This window comes from Hevea brasiliensis, chromosome 17 (genome assembly GCF_030052815.1).
Source record: "Hevea brasiliensis isolate MT/VB/25A 57/8 chromosome 17, ASM3005281v1, whole genome shotgun sequence".
Taxonomy (NCBI): domain Eukaryota; kingdom Viridiplantae; phylum Streptophyta; class Magnoliopsida; order Malpighiales; family Euphorbiaceae; genus Hevea; species Hevea brasiliensis.
In genome coordinates, this window is record NC_079509.1 from 44,940,916 (window position 1) to 44,959,322 (window position 18,407).

Below are 18,407 nucleotides of genomic sequence, written 5' to 3' on the forward strand. Positions count from 1 at the left end.
AGGAAGGGGTTCTTGTTTTCCCTATGCTATTGTTCTCTCCAGCTGGTCAACATTCTCTTTCAGCTCTTGATAGAGAGTAGCTTGTCTTTCTTTCTCCTTCCTTTCCTTAGCACATTCTTTCAGAATATCGTTGATAAGTAATGCCTGTTCCTTCAATTCGAGCTTTTTCTTTTTGTTCTCTTATTTATACTCTTCTACGAGTATCTCTTGGTATTTCATTTTTTCCTGAAGCTTACTATTCTGCATTTCTACTTCCCTTACCACAGCTTGGAGAGAGCCTTTTTCCTCTTCCCACCGTGCCTCTTGCTCTTCGAAGCCCATCTTTTCGGCCCTTGCCTCTTCCCTGAGTCTTCTCACTTTTCTTTTAAGGTTCTGCTGTTGGTCCTCTAACTGCTTTATTTGTTCTTGCAGTTGCGAATTTTCGATGTTTGCCTTCTGTAGTGAGTTAGCCAGATGATTATTAGCTTCTTCTGATAGGACGTTTCGGCGAGGGTCGCTGTCTTCGAATTCTGCAGTTAAGTGTTCTTGGTCCCTGTCAGCCCTCCATTTAAGATAATTGCCCGTGGCACTCAGGCCTTTAGGCGACCTCTCCATCAGAGTGATGTTTTCCCAAGATTTGCAAGCTATTTTCAACCCCTCCTCTTCCTTGAGCTCATGGTAGAAATGACCTTGGTGGTATTCTTCAATGTTGATTCTGAATTGTGTTGAGCCAAACTGTCTCATTACTAATGCCGGAGTGTAACTTGTGTATCCAGTCACTCCGATTAGGGATACCGATTGATTACCCCCCGTGCCGACCAAAATGGATTGACCTGACGTCCACAACTTCCTCCAGCAGTAGTCATGGCTATTGAAGCTCAAAATCCATTCTTGCCACTGTGGCTCATCCTTCGAGCTGATTACCAATCGGGTCATTTTCTCGATGAGAGGCTGGTCAAGATACCAAGTTAATCCCTTCGTCTCCACAGGACAAATATGACTAATGATCCAGAGGTGCACCAACTGAGAACAACACTTAATGGATCCCTTGCCTTGCTGTCTGCAGTGAGTGAGGGTTAAGAAAGTCTCGGCAAGTATTTCCGGTACAGGATTGACTTTCTGTTTCTCTACTGCCTAGAACATTTCCACAACACTGCAGGTTATGATTCTGGAAGGTCCAGGGAACAAGATCGAGCCATAAATTGCTAAAGCGAGCATCAATGAAGCTTGATCCCACTGTTGATCTTGGATGCATTGATCCAACCCTTTCTTGAGGTAAGTCCAATACCATCCGTGCGTGTTTCCTTTGACGGTTTCTCTCGCCTTTGATTCTTCTGGTGGGATCCCCAGCATATGTGTGAGCCGTTTCCAAGTCTGCCTATGTTCGAGGTGTAGGTAAATCCGATTCTATGCCGCATAAGGGATTTCTAGCAATGCTTGATATTCTTCCATAGTGGGAGTAGTATCAATGTCGTTGAAAGAGAACACTCCAAACTTAGGGTCCCAAACTGGCAACATGGCCTTTAGTGCCAGGACCTGGACCCTAACTCACATCAAGGTTGCAATCCTCCCATATTTCTTCTCAAATTATGCTTTGACCTGATCGGGAAACGACTTCCAACCATTGGCCAGACCCTCGAGACTATTCATCCTAACTTCAATCTTGCTCAGGTCCAATGGGGGTAATGAGCTAGTGTCCCTTTGTGGGGGCACTGAGCTATGAGACGATTCGGGCCATGATTTAGCATTTTGTTCTGATTTAAGAACTTCTTCTGCCGACTGACTCGAGGATGCCATGTTAAAAATGATGCTTATCCTTTTACAGACCTTATTTCAGTGATGCCTGCAGGAAAACTTGTTAGCAGGATAAATTCAAGTAATCTTGAATTATACTATTGGTAGAGTGACACCTGCACATTTATCAAAGTAGGAAAATGTGTAGGTTTTCTTAATAGTATGATTCAAGATTACCCTTAAAAATAAGAACAAAATAAAATAAACAGAATAGGATAAGAGTAAGTATGCCCCTTTTGTTTTAAAGTAAAGGAAAGTCCTAATACCGGCTGGGTGCTACCTAATCAGACAGTTCTATCTTACAAGGTAGCTTGCTACGGCTTCCAGCTATCGTGATAGTTTAGCTCAAGGTCTAATTTTCTAAAAGCCACAGGTTCCCAAATTGCCCCCACTGTAAACAGTAGAGCCCCATTCTATCCCCCATGATACTGTCGGGAAAATTCCACGGGTATCACATGAATAGAACGAGTTTCAATTTGAGCAGAAGCCTTCACGGATACTAACGGGGTAAAACCCATGGGTACCGCTACATGACTCCCTCCTACTTTCCTAAAAAGGTAAGAAAGCCCGGGTATAGGGCTGAAGTGTGTGAGGACATCGTGTGAGTGTTCAGTGTGTGAAGGGACACCTTTACCTCTTCCCAATTCAGGGGGATTTTCATTTTTCCTTTTTTTCTTTTAAATGAAGAGCGCTGTGGAAGGTAAAATAAGCAAGACAAGCAAAATGGTTAGTAGGAATAACAATAATTAACGTACAGAATTTTGCAGAGTGAGCCCACCTAACTATAATTTGATCGCAAAATTAAATCTACTTTTGGACCTCTAGACCGGGGTTAAGTTTTCAAGTCCCCAGTCGAGTCGCCAAGCTGTCGCAAGGTGTTTTACGGTCGTCTGGACGAACAATCACCGAAGTGGGAAAAGTGAGGAGTCGCCACTTTAACCGATCTGCCCTCCTGCCTGAAGAATTGGAAAAGGACGACGAGTATTGGTTCTTCTAGGCGAAACCCCATTGTGGGCTTTTAACCGATCTGCCCTCCTGCCTGAAGAATTGGAAGAACCGCTTCTTTATCCTGAGGAGTAAAATTCCGAACGGCTTTGAGGGCTTCCCTCGTAGCTGGCTGCACCAGGGCCCTGTGCTTCCGAAGCGCATCACCTTAAATAGAGAAGAGGGCCTGATGGTGATGGAGCTGAAAGATCAGGCGGGCAAAGAGAAGTTTTCTTGTCTGGATGCAGTGACTGTCGAACTGCATCACTGGACAATGGAGTTGATCACGGGCGAAGATCGCGGGCTTCAGCTCTCTGACCTCGGCATCGATATTTTCTATATCTCAGACCTTTGGACCTTAGCGATCTCACTGATCTCTTCTTTGTGCAGGTATGGCAAGCATCGAAGCCTCCAAGGAGAGCTGGAAGCGAAAGAGAGAAGTCTCCCGGAAGGTGCGGGAGATGAAGCGATCCGAACTGCTCCAGACGCCCAGGCATGAGACTGAAGAGATGCAATGGGGCTCATCTCAACCTTTGGGGCAACCGATCCCCGAGGTAGAAGTGATCCGATCTCCTCCTCGCCAAGAAGAGCTGCCTCCAGCTCCTCCAGTTGCTTCAGGTACAGAAGGGGGTCCTTCTCAACCTACCACACCGACCCTCTCCCGCGGTGCTCAGGTGCTGATCCATTCCTTGGAGAAGAACCGAACTGTTCGGGAGAATCAAGGTTTGGCTAAAGTCCTGGGTGCTTTTATTTGCCTTCGGGAGGATTGGGACAGGCTGTCTCCTGAAAACCTTGATGATATCCTGACCCGATCCATGAGCCTGAACGTTGAGTGCTTGGTGAATCAGCACATCGTCCGGGATAAGGCTCACCGCAAGAAGGTCGAGAAGATGGGTCATGAAGTAGCTTCCCTCCGATCCCAACTCTCATCCGCTCAGAACTACATATCTAAAATTGAGGGGCGGATGAAGTTCTACGAGGACAAGCTGGCCGAGCAAGCTCGTGTTCTAGCCGAGCGAGATCATGTTCTTGAAGAGATTCAGGCGCTCCGAGCTAGTGAAGTTGCTCAGCTCACTGAGGAGCTCAAAGCGAAAGAGGAAGAGGCGGTGACAAGGGAAGGAGGCGCTTATGTGAATGCTCACAGGGATCTCCTGGCCGAGCTCAAAAATCGGTACCTCAAAGAGGACTTCTCTTGGATGGTAGATCTAGCTTCCCAAGACGAGGGTGAGGATAGCGAGGAGGAGGCTAAGGGCGAGAGAGAAAATGAGCAAAATGTAGATCAGGCTGGGGGTGATCCTCCAGCTGAATGACTTGTACAAACTTTAATATGAAATGAAACTCGCTTTTTGTTCAGTGAATGGATGTGATCAGAAAATCTCTAAATTACTTAAGCACTTGATTGTCTTAGCATATTAAAACAACTAAAGCTGATTATTAATCTAAGTGTATGAGGTCGGAAAACACCATAAGCATGAGATCGGCAAGGAACCAATGCTAAACAGGACTTAATTTAAAATTGGAAATTTGGCTTGAGTACTTAAGATCGGGATTGCCATTAAACCGGATTGGAACCTTAACTTGATTATTCCTAAACTTTTAAAATGAAGATCTAGTGCTGGTTCAGTTTCGTCCGACGAGAGAGATCGGGAATGTAATTGACTATTCAGGAGATTTGACAATTGGTTTGAGAGATAGGCAAGGCTTTAAGTGACATGGGGACTTAGTATTGGTTTGATTCCTTTTGAGGAGAGGTCGAAAATGTGATTGTTCAGTAGAGAGAGATCGGAAATGTAATTGGCTGGCAAAAGGAGACTTAGTGCTGGGGATCAGTTTCAAAATTTATTGATTCTGGGGATCGGCCAAAATATGGTGTCGACAACCTCTATATGCCTCCCTTTCCAATAATTATATGATAGAATAGTTGGCAATACACAACTTTTCCATTTTAAAGAGGTAGCCATCATATTGACAGAATCCCTGAAAGGCTTTCTCTTTGTAAGAATCATAGATAGAAGAAAAGTCCCTATCTGACTTATATTGCTCTATCATTAATTCAAATCCCAATAGCTTAGTATTTAGCAAAAAGATTAATGCATAGCAAAAAGATTAATGCATTCCTCCTGGATAATGCATTGGCCATAATGTTGGAGTGTCACTTCTTATACTTGATCACATATGGGAATGATTTAAGAAACTCCACCCATTTGGCGTGCCGCTTGTTCACCTTACTTTGTCCTTTTAGGTGCTTCAAGGACTCATGGTCTATGTGGATAATGAACTCTCTTGGCAAAAGGTAGTTTTGCCTAGTCTCCAAAGCACGAACAAAAGTATAAAACTCTTTGTCATAGGTTGAGTAGTTCAAACTAGCTCCATTCAAATTTTCACTGAAATAAGCTATGAGATGTCCTTCTTGCATTAGAATAGCCCCGATTCCCATACTAAAAGCATTGTATTCTACCTCAAAAGTCTTAAAAAAAAAAAATAGTAATGCAAGTATTGGAGTAGAGGTCGATTTTGCTTTGATGAGTTCAAAGCTCTTTTAGGCAGCTTCACTCCACTTAAATTTTCCTTCCTTCTTTAAGCATTTAGTTATGGGGGCCATAATGGTGCTATAATTCCTTACAAACCTCTTGTAGAACGAGGCTAGGCTATGAAAGCTTCTTAACTTTGAGATAGTGGTTGGAACTCAACACTCTTGTATTGCTTGCTCCTTCTCTTTGTCCACCTCAACGCCATCTTTAAATACCACAAAGCTAAGGAATATGAATTGATCCTAGCAAAAAGTGCACTTCTTGATATTCTCATATAACTTTTCTAAGCGTAGAACTTCAAAAATAACCCTTAAATGCTTGAGATGATCTTCAAAACTCCTGCTATAAATTAGAATATCATTAAAATAAATAATCATAAATTTGCCAATGAAGTGGTGAAGTACATAGTTTATGAGTCTCATAAAAGTGCTAGGAGCATTAGAAAGGCCAAAAGGCATGACCATCCATTTATATAACAAAACTTTATTTTAAAGGCTATTTTCCATTCATCCTTCTCCTTCATTCGAATTTGATGGTAACCACTTTTCAAATCAACTTTTGAAAAGACAATAGCACCATATAATTCATCAAGCATATCATTAATTCCAGGAATGGGATAGCAATACTTTATAGTGGTTTTGTTAATAGCCCTACTATCAACACACATATGCATGGAACCATCCTTTTTGGGCACTAATAAAGCTAGAATATAATATGGGCTTATGGATTCACGAACATAACCCTTTTTCAATAGCTCCATGACTTACTTATGCAACTCTTTAGCTTCTCTGGGATTGCTTCTATAGGCTAGTCTATTCAATAATAAAGTTCTAAGAATTAAATCAATCTGATGCTTAATGCCATAAAGGGAAAGTAGACGCTTTAGCATCTCTTCAAGAAAAACATTTCTAAATTCTTCTAATAGTTCAGCCATTATGGGAGGAACTACAATGTGATTAGATTCCAACAATTCTTTAATAATAAGAACAAAAGCAAAATCATGGTTAGTAATAGCCTTCAAAAAATCCCCCTTGTTAAGGAATAAACTCTCCTTCTTTTCTTTTTTACTAATCAGCTACTCTTGATGTATTTGTTGGGGACTAAGAGGGGCTAATATAATTCTTTTCCCATCCTTCATAAAGGATTAAGTATTTATAAAACCATCATGCACATCCCTTTTATCAAAGTGCCATGGCCTCCCTAATAATAAACGACTAGTATTCATAGGCACAATGTCACACACAACTTCATTTTTATACTTGCCTATGGAGAAAGGAACAATTACTTGCTTAGTCACCTTAACATCACCATCATCATTTAGCCATCACAATTTATAAGGATGAGGATGCACGAAGGTGGGCAGATTAAGTTTCTCAACTAAGGTAGTAGAAGCAACATTAGTACAGCTACCACCATTAATAATGACATTACATACCTTATTGAGAATAGTGCATCTAGTATGGAAGATGTTCTCTCTTTACTCTTCCTCTTTTATTGCATGTGCGCTTAAAGTTCTTCTGACCACTAACATCTCTTCAACATCAGCATACTCTACTTTTTCATCACCATATGCTTTATGATTCTCTTCTTCTTCACAAGTCTCATCTTCACTCTTTAACTCCCATTGGGCTTCCCTTAACACTATTGCTCTCTTGTTAGGACATTCTAAAGTAATGTGTCCATGGCCAAGGCACTTAAAGCATTTTATGTCTCTACTTCTTTTGGGAGGGGCTGGATCTACTTCCTTCTCCTTGTCTTTGCCCATGCCAATTGGTGCTTTGGAAGAGCTCTCCCCTTTGTCATGCTTCTTCATGCCACCTTTATCACTAGTAAAAGGTGCAACACCCCTCACCCGACTACAGTGTAGCCGAGCAAGGCGTGCTACATTCGGTGCCAGAGCATCCTATCTTATCTTACTTTATTCATTTAATTATTTTCAAGTTATTATCTTTTAATATTATTTTTTTTTACGGAGAAACCAGCGGAGTTTCCCCTATTTTATTTCTATTTAGAGCATTTCATCATTCATCTATTTGAAATTTTCAATAATATTTTGCAATAAAAATCTCATTCATGCTAATCATAATTATCTCATCAATTATTCTCATAACCATCTCATATTTCAAATCTCAATCATATATCTCAATTTTATATTCATTTCCATGTATTTTCATTCATGCATAATTTATATATATAAATTCTCTAGTTTCATTAATTTACATGACTAACAGACTGATTATATAAATTCATAATTTACATGATCTACAAATTAATTACAGTTCCATAATCGGTATTTCAACACACAATTCATAATTTACATTACAAATAATAACTAATTATAATGTACAAAATACATAATTTGATCTATATGGGCCCTATCTACATGCATTGCTGAGGAGGTGACAACCTGGAACACTCTGTAGATCAGCACTCCAAAATCTCTGTTTAGTATTCGCTGGGCTTTAACTTCAGTACCTGCACGATAAAACAAATCCATTGCGCTAAGCATTGCTGCTTAGTGGTGCAATAATATAGCAAAAAAATAATAATATACAAATAAAGGTAGAAATAAACCATAGTTTGAATAATTTAGATTTATAATTAATTTAGTTTCTAATATTAACTGTCCTCTATCCTGCCATGTTCTTCTTTAGAGGTGCTCGGTTCAGAAATTTTCATTAATAATGTACCATATATGAATAATCTAAAATTTAAACTTATCCTTATATTCTTATGTAAGTCACATTTGTAATATTATTTAAGTTATAATTCTTCTACTAGTCTTTTTATCACTTCCTTGATACTTTCTAAGTTGTTTACAATCATTTCGTAATATTTAAACTTTTTTTTAAACTAATTTAATTTACTTCAGACCATTCTAAGAAACAAATTTTTGGTGCTAATCTAATTTATTTCAGAACTTTTTCTCATTTATTTACTTTCTAGCATTTTTAATTGCTAATATTCATAACTTATTTTAATAAATTAAACTGCCCAAGTAACCTACGACAGGCTGACTAAATTGGATAACGGGTCGTTGGCACTGGACACCGCAGTGCCTCGGGCCGTCATACCATGGGACGCGAAACGTAAACCACACATGCAGTCAGTATGGCTAAAAAGCCATGATAACACATAATCGAGCATAAAAGCCATGAATACGGGCATAAAAGCCATGAAAACGGGCATAAAGCCTTGAATACAGGCATAAAGCCTTTCGCATACTGCTAAAACAATATCCTATTGGCATGCCAATCTATCCAATCTGACACACATGTCTAGGCAATATATGGGCACATAGTACCATTAAGAGTTTATATATTTCATCATTTCAGTATATTTTTCGTTTATATATTTTACAGCATTCTAATTTTGTTTATAATGGAAACATAATTTCGAAATTTCTAGGTAATTTATGCATTCATCGTAATATTCATACTAATTACAATTCACATTCATTTAATCTCATGTACCATTCACATTCAAAATATCTTTCCTTTCTTTCTTGATGGGAACCTAAATCCCAAATGACACTTTTATCACATTTATTCATTCAATAATCTATTCATGTAAAGTACATTTCATACTTCAAGTTGTATTGCTAATATATTATGAACTCCATTGGTGTTGGGAGTATAAGTCTCAACAATCCATCTAGGTTAATTTTATTTCATATTCAAATAGTATCACTCATGTTTTATTAAACCTACTAGTAATGGGAATACAAATCTTAATTATATATTCACATAACTTAAATGTTCATTAAGTCATTTAGGTAAATTACTATTTCTGTTCCAAGTAATCCATGAACATTTCATGGATTCCAAATTTCATACCTTAATTTCCTCTACCAATTTAGTTATTACACTTTGTGTCTTTATATTACTATTCATATCACTATTCACTCAAATTATTGACTTTTTAATACATAATAAATTTATTGAACCTAAGTTCACCAAGATACCACATTTTTCATTCTAAAGTTGTTGGTATTGGTTGTCAATACTATTTCAAAGCTTATCTTATGTTATTCAAAATTTTTAGATTTCATACCCTAGGTTTACTATTCCATTGGTCATTTGTACAGTAGGAATTTGACAAAATTGTCTTCATGAAAGTTGTTCCTTATTGTGTCTAGTTATATTTCTTTTTTTGAATCACTCTATTTGGAGTTTTGTAGCTCAAGTTATGGTCATTTTACCATAACTGGCCGAATTGACCTGTACCCAGAATTTCTAGGCAATTTGGTTCTGCTAGATGTGGTGACCTAAGTTTGGTTAGCAATTTGACTAGGTTATGGTCAGAATTTGGATTTGTATTCCTCATGAAAGTTGTAGGGCTATGTCTCAGCTTTCTGCTGGTAAAATTTCAAGTCAATTGGACCTTTCTACACTGAGTTATGACCAAATGAATAAACACTATTCATTTGGTCATTTTGCCCAGGCAGAATGCAACATGGATTAGGGTAATTTTTAGGTCAACTTGGTTTGGTTTTCTGGGCAGGGTTTCTTCACCAAAATTGTGCCATTATATGTCTAATTTCATGTCTAATTAGCCTTGCACCAATTGAACCTATGCAACTCCATTTATGGCTGCCCAAACCTGCTGGACACACAACCAGTCCTGCAGGTCACCAAGGGCAGCATGCCTAAGCTCAACTCCAATATCCTTACTCACTTCAATTCCTCCTCACACACATTCAAATGGTCACTAATTGACCATTACAAGGTTAATATATCATTTCATGAGCAAAACCTAATTTTTTCACAAACCCTAATTTCCAAGTGTCCATTTCATGCTATCATGCCATCTAAAACATCCAACACACATAATCCAACATCTAACTCAAGTTTTCTCATCACAAACCACTTCTAAACAATTCAAGCCATACAAAATAAACAAATCTCATCCTTCTCCCATGGCTGCAAATTTTCATGCACACTTCAATATAATTGTTTTGTTCAAATTTTCAACAAACTCTCATTTACTTAGTCTTCCCAACAAGGATTAAAAAGAGAGGGAAGTAAGTATAGGCACTAACCTTTTTGAGCTTCACTTAACCTTGATTAAACCTCCCTAATCTCTTCTTCTTTGGCTGCCAATAGCTTTTTCTAGGTGAAGGATCAAATTTTTGTGAAGGGACTTGGCAATTTTGGTGAACAAATAGAGAGGAAATTCAAGCTTTTAAGTTTGAAAATGGTGGAACATCTTCTCTCTCTCTCTCTCTCTCTCTCTCTCTCAATGTTTTTGGCTGCCCAAAGGTTGAAGATGCAGATTTTTTGTCAAATTTTTGGTCTCTTTTATCTCCTTTAATGAGTTTAACAAATTGTGATTGGTGGAGGAAATTTAAATGACATCATATGATGTCATAATTAGCATTTTCTTTTATTTTCTTTTCTTATCTTCTCTACTCATTTCCAATTTAATTTTTAGCAATATTTATTTATATTTTAGATCATAATAATTATTTAATTAACTGGACAAGTCGACCAAAAATCATCTCCGAAGACAAAATGACCAAAATGTCCTCCGTTTGGCTTAACAGACTAAAATTTTCTATACTAATTGAAAAATTTTTCTAAACCTTTTCTTGGCATTCTAATGTCAAAGAAACCTCAATGACTCTTCTCTGGAGTCTCAAAAATTATTTCATGAATTTTCCCCTGGGTTTAGGGCTCCTAACTGCGAAGACCGTAACTTCCCACTAGGTTATCCATTGTTAGGGCACCAGCTCATTTAACTTGGTTGTATTTTATTTCTAAATTTTTTTCTAAATTTTTCTTATTAATATTTGAGTTAATTATAATTCCTCACTCTAGTCTAAATATTTTTTTCTAGACGTTCTAGCTGTCCAGACCAAAACCGATCACCGGAACAGTAGAATGTGCGGAATTGCTACAGTGAGGGTGTTACAAAAGGGGTGCATGTGTTGGAAGGTTTTGTGAATGTTTTGGTAGTAGTGTCTTGTATCCACCCTTGTTTCTATGCCTTTCAACCTTAATAGCAAGTTTGATCACATCCCGTAAAACACAAGTGATTACAATTCAATAGTATTAGCAATTTCATAATTCAAACCACTAAGAAAATGGGCAATGGTTTATTCTTGTGGTTCCCTCACATCACATCTCAACACCAACATATCAAATTCTTTAACATAGCCTTCCACACACATTTCACCTTGATGCAAACTTTAGAGTTTGATATGCAACTCCTATTTGTAATATTCAGGTACAAATCGCTTCTCTATGATTCTTTTCATGTCATGCCAAGTTTGTAGATCATCAAACCCATCCCTATGTCTTTGAGCCTTTATATTTTCCCACCATAATTTTGCATAATCAAGAAACTCATTGGTAGTAAGTTTGCACTTCTTTGCTTCGCTATACTCCTGGTACTCAAAGATTTTGTCAACTCTTTGTACCCATTCTAGGTACTCTTCATGTGAGCTAGTACCTCAAAAGGTTGGGTTCTTCATCTTGATGTTGTCTCGTTGGCCATACTGACACCTAAGCAGGTGCTGGTCATAGCAACCTTCGTCAACTCTAGGTTCTTCACCATCACCACGCCCTTGTTGCCTAGGACCATTGGGCCCTTTTTGTGGCTAGGGTGTAACTAGTCTCACCAAAGCTTGTGTGATCTGAGCAATTTACTCTTGCATTGCATTTTATTGTCTTTCAAGTCTCAACATATGTGCTTGATCCAATGTGAGACCTCTTTTGGAACTAGTGAAGGCACCTCTTCTTCATCAAACATGTTGCTGCCACAATCACACTCACTAAGTGTTTCACTCAGTTAAAGGACAGGTTAGTCCCTTAGATATTTGCACTCCAAAGGCTTCAAAGTGCTACTTAACCAAGGCTCTAATGCTAAACTGATGTGCCTTATAAAGAAGAGAATGAAATTGATTAGTTATGAAAAATAAAAAAATTCTGTTGGAATGAATCGAGGAACAAAAAATAACTTTAAACCACTAAAAATAATCCAAGATTAAGCAATATAACACCAAAATCAAACTTTAATAGAATTTGGTTAAAAAGAAAGGATTTCTTTTTGGTATTTTATGAATTAAGATACAATAGTAATATAAGACAAAAATAAGAGGATAACTATGAAATGTAAACTTTTATAAGAGTAATCTCGTCATAAAGAATACAATCCCAATGAAAATGCCACCCAAGGAACTCTTGTGATAAGTCAGAACTTTGCCATAAATAAATAATGTTTGATAAAAAAGAAGAAGCAGCACTTGCTATTGTGATTAAAACTCAGGATGCCTTTGATCTTACAAGTGATGGCTTTTATATAGGCTGATTACAAGTACTATAAAGGAAAGATAGTAAGGTTACTAAATAGGAAGCTTGAATAGTCTTCTAAACAAGGAATGATGTTGAATCTTTAAAAAAAAAAAAAAACAATTTAGAAATCTGCCTACAAGTTAATGCATAAATTTGAAGAGATTTGGTTGACTTTTCATCATTATTTCCTTCCTTTTTTATAAGATATTACAATCTTCTTTTGATTTTTTTGACTTAGTTAATTCCAAATAGCAAATTAAGGTCTTTTACACACAGATGGGCTTGTTTTCTTCATCCTCAGCCTACCATCTTTATTTTAACTTAAGCCCAAACATTTTAACATGCTCCAACACACACGCCTCATAGACATGCCAAGTCTAGCCCAACTTTTTTAATTCTAAATACAAGCAAGCAAAGTGGTAAGCTTGCTCTTGGACCTTGTAACACCCCTTACCTAGTCTTCTACAGTGTAGCCAAGCAAGGCATGTCACACTCTGTGCTGGAGCACCTTGTCTTCTCTTATTTCATTTCCAGGGAATTAAATTTAATTTTTTTTGTTAATTTAAATTTAATTATTCAATAGGAGAAACTGACAGAGTTTTCCCTAATTTATTAACATTTTGACAATTTCCCACCTGTTTAAAAATAATTTCATATCATCACACATATTCTCATTATTAACATCATTCTCATCTCAAATTCAATTTTTCAATAATCATTTCCATTCATAACCATTCATACAAATTCATATATGAAGTATGAAAATTTTTTAATTTACATTAATGCACAAAATAATTACATAAAGTTCTTAATTTACATTACAAAATTTATGACTAATTACAATACACAAAAATAACTAATTGTGTCTAGTGAACCCTACCAAAATGCACTGCAAGTCTGAAGTGACACAATCCGATACTATGCAGATCCAAAATCTCCAACTCACAGTCTAAGGTCTACTGGGCTCTTTCTCCTAGTCTCCAATACCTATACGACGCGTTAAGCATAATGCTTAGTGGTGCAATAATAATATAAAAATAAACTAAATAATTAGAAATAAAGAAATTATACTATTATGCCACACAGGATGTATTTTTTTATAACTGTTTGTAATATATTTAATTTAGTGGTTTTTCCATTCATTATTTATTAGTAAATTTTTAGGACTTATTTCAATGCCCAAGTAACTATACAAGTTGATTGGACTGGATAAATAGGTAAACTGACACTGGGTATCAAGTACCTTGGGCTGTCATACCATCGGTCACATAGTGTCTACCAGGTGTGCAACAAAATTGCTAAAGAGCCATGACATCAGTCAGGCATAAAGCCACGTGCATCAAAGAATAACAGAATGGCTAAAAGCCATAAATCACAAAATGGCAATAAAAGCCATAAATCATAGAATGGCATGGAGCCATAAGCAGTACTGCAAGTCAGAACTCTATTGGCATGCTAACCTATCCAAACCAATCATAAAACTAGGCATACATGGGTACATTAACATTTTTGGCATTGGTTCTTCACATTGTGTCATTATGGTTACTATTCACAATACTATTCATGCTAAATTTTTTGTTATGCCATATATAATGGGAACACAAGTCCCCAATTCATGTTCATACCACATTTTGGTTTACAAAGCTATTGGCATTAATTGCCAATCACAATTCAAATCCTTCTAAGAGTATTTAAAAAATATCAGATTTTGTAATCTAAGTTCACTATTACATTATGTCAATCTATAGTGGAAATTTGGCCAACCTTTCTTTATCAAAATTATTCCTTAATGTCTTAACTTTAATTCCCCTTTTGAATCACTCTATTTGGAGTTTTTTAGCCCAAGTTATGACATTTTTACCATAACTGGTCGGATTAGTCAATGTCCAGGATTTTCTAGTCAGTTTTTAGCAATTTTGTTGAGCTAACTTTGATCAGCAATTTGACTATGCTAAAGTAAGAATTAGGGTTCCTGATCCCCATAAAAAATGTTTTACTATGTCTAAGCTTTCCATGGGTTCAAAAATCAGCTCAATTGGAGCTTCCTACAATGAGTTATGCCTATTTGAACAATCACTGTTCATACGGTCATTTTTCCAGGTCTAGCATATGGTTACTCAGAAGTTACTTTGTGTTGGGTCTCTGGGCAGGATCTCTCCATGAAAAATGTGGCATTATGTCCCTAGTTTCACCTCCAATTGGCCTTACACCAATTGAAGCTATAAAACTCTATTTATGGTTGCCCAAACCTACTGGACTCAAAGTCTAGAATTTTTAGCACAAAGGAGCACTTCTCCTTTGAGCATTTCAATTCCTCCACTAACTCCATTTTAAGGTCAAACCACATCAAATGATCATTAATTGACCTTAATAACACCAATTCAATAACAATTTAACAAACCCTCAATTTTGATTCAAACCCTAACTTCAAATTTCTCAATTTCATTCTACACATGGAGATTCAACTTCTAATTCACACATACTTATCAAATACCAATACTAGGCAAATTTAAATCAATTAAAGCCATCAAAACTATCATTCCCTTAGGGCTGCCAAAATCTCATCTCTCCATAAATTCATTATATCCTCACAATTTCATGCAATATAGACTCACTTCAACATCATAACAAGAATTAAAGAAAGGAGGAGGGTGGTAATTGCACTAACCTCTCTTGTCTCAACTTTGACCTTGCCTAAACTTCAATTTCTCCCACTTTATTTGCTGCCAAACACTTCTCCAAGGTGCAAAATTAAGTTTTAGTAAAATGATCTAGGGGTTTTATGGTGTGATTTGCAAGGGAAGCAAGCTAGAAGAAGATAGAAATGGTGGAAGCTTTTTAGGAATGGTGGTTCGGCCAAGAATGCCAAGGAAGAAGATGAGTTTTTTTTTTTTTTTTTTAGTTAATTTCCTTTTTATCCTTTTATAAGTGTTTGTCTAGTTTTAATTGGTTAGAGGTTTTAATTGCATCATTATGACATCATGCATATGTCATAATTAGAATTTAATTTCTTTTCTTTTTATTTTTCTTTTCTTGTTTTTCTCTACTCATTTCTAATTAAATTTTTATCAATATTTCTTCATATTTTATTATATAAATCTCACTTAATTAAATTGAAATGTTGGTCAAAAATGAACTCTGAGGGTGAAATGACCAAAATGCCTTCTTAGTGCTCATTATACCTTAATTGCCTTTACCGATTGGCTTTAAAGTTCCTTACATTATCTTGACATTTATCATCATCAACCCTCAATAATTCTTCAATTAAGTCCCAAATAATTATCTCACAGGGTTCTCCATGGGTCTAGGATTAGCAATTGTACCCACAGCTGCTTCCCGTTAGGGTTACCCATCGCTAGAACCTCAGCTTATTTAACCTATTTACATTTCATTTCTTTGATTTCTCCTAAATTTTTCTTAGTCATTATTTAGATTATTTATGGCTCCTCACTTTAGTTTAAGTCTAGTTCTACACGTTTTGACTGTCCAAATAGACGTTAGTCACCGAAACAGTAGGATGTACGAACTACCTAAAGTGAAGGCGTTACAGACCTGTTCAATGGGCTCTCATGTGTCATGTCACTATGTGGTACATCACCTTTTGGGTTAGTTCGGCAAGCATCCTATTATGGATGGAAACGCGATCTTGGGTTTCCAGTGATATTTCATTAATCTGAAGGTACTTTTTGAATGCTCACATACTATTGGTCACAATTCTGAAGTCTATTTGTCAAAGCTCATCTCCTATTGAAAAAAAAAATCAACCTATTTAATTTCAATTGTTTGTGATGGTTTTTCATTGTTTGATGTTCGATCAATGCATGATAGGTGCCAAAATGAAACTTGAGGGATAAGGATCATGATTGTCCACATTAATCGCTAGTTGGATGAATTGAGGCCAAAAAATACAAGAGCCACACTCTCTAATTTGGCCCTACAAACCTCCATTCATTATGGATTTTGTTGGATAAGATAGCCTAAAGGAGGGGAACTTAACACAACTGGAAGCATGTTTGTAGACCCCCTATTTGTGTGACCTTATAAGCATGTGTATTGATGTTATGCGAAACTCAATGATAAGAAAAAAAATTGTATAACTATGAGATATATTTAGAGATATTAAAAATGGATAATCATATATATGGCATATTTATTAGAGAAATCACAATCATTTGTGGTGGTTTTTCATTGTCTGATATTCGATCAATGCATGGTCAGTGCCAAAATGACACTTGAGGGATAAGGATCATGATTGTCCACATCAATCGCTTGTTGGCCGATCAAGGCCGAAAAATATGAGAGCCACATTCTCTAATTCGACCCTACACACCTCCTTCACTATGCATTTGGTTGGATTAGAAAACCTAAAAGAAGGGGAACTCAACACAATTGGAAGCATGTTTGTAGACCCCTTATATGTGTGACCTTGTAGGCATGTGTATTGAGGTCATGAGAAACTTAATAATAAAAAAAATTATATGATTGTGAAATATATTTAGAGGCATTAAAAATGGATAATCATATATATGGCTTGTTTCTTGGAGAAAATAATTTTAAAGAGCAAACAATATTTAATTAAATTTAAATGAAATTTATTTTTATTTAAATTTAATTTTCGAAATTATTTTATTAAAAACCTAATTGGATTTAATTGAGCTTTCTAAGGCCAATAAGGCTCAGTAGGAAATTTTGATTAAATAAATAAAAGCCCACTATTTTTTTATTTTATTAAAGGAAAATAAAAATTAAATAGGAATTTTTTTTCTCTTCAAGACTCCTTAAATCTTCTTATTTTGGGATTACATAAACTTCCTATACAATTTTTTTTACCTAAACACTATAAATACCTCATAGAAAAGAAGAAAAAAGAGACACAATGGGAGACACACAAGGGAGAATAACATAACTCAAACAAAAAAAAAAAAGGTTCTCACTTTATCTCTCCAAATCGGCAAACTTTCTCTATCTCCTTTCTTCTTTCTTCTTCTTCCTTTCTTCCTCTTTCTTCTTCTTCTTTTCTTCCTTTTTCTTTTAAAAACATTCAAGAATTATTCAAGTTATATGTTCTAAGTTATAAATATTAATGAAACATGTTATATATCTATTCTTTCATGTTTATATGCCTTTAGATGGTCTCATATATTTATAACATTCATTGAGAGGAACTTACAACTCTGCACATGTTGATTTTCTATCTCTACATTTTTTATTATTTTTCATGTATTTAATGTTTCTTTAAAAATTGCATAAAAATTATATCTATATTCTTCATGAAATTCTAATAATTTTAGCTCAAGAATCATGCAAAAAGCTTCCAAAATTGAGAGAATTATGATTATTTAAATTTAGAGTGTCTTCTGTCTGCAATTTGTAGGACAGTTGAATTTTGGGGTCAATATCTCCCTAAATTCTTCATTTTTTTTTTTTTTGCAATTCTTGATTTTAAAAATAAATTCAAGATCTTGTCTCACTTTTCCTATTGGTTTCATGTAAATATCTTTTATAGTTTATGAGATACATTAATTTTAATAAAGTAGTGCAAATTTATCTCTGATATATAACAGTGGTAAACCATGACTTTTGTAAATTATTTGGTAGAGATTTTAGACTAACTAATAATTTTCTAATTTGATATGATGTCTCGCTATACTTCTAAAATTTTTGTATAATTTTTGTACATGTTTAACTAATTTTAGAAATTCAAATACAATTTGGTAAAATCTGAAATTAATATATATGTTTGTAATTTGATGTTCTTCAATAGAAATTTGTATTTGAATATTAATTTAATATTTTATATGATATAATAGGATATTATGAAGGG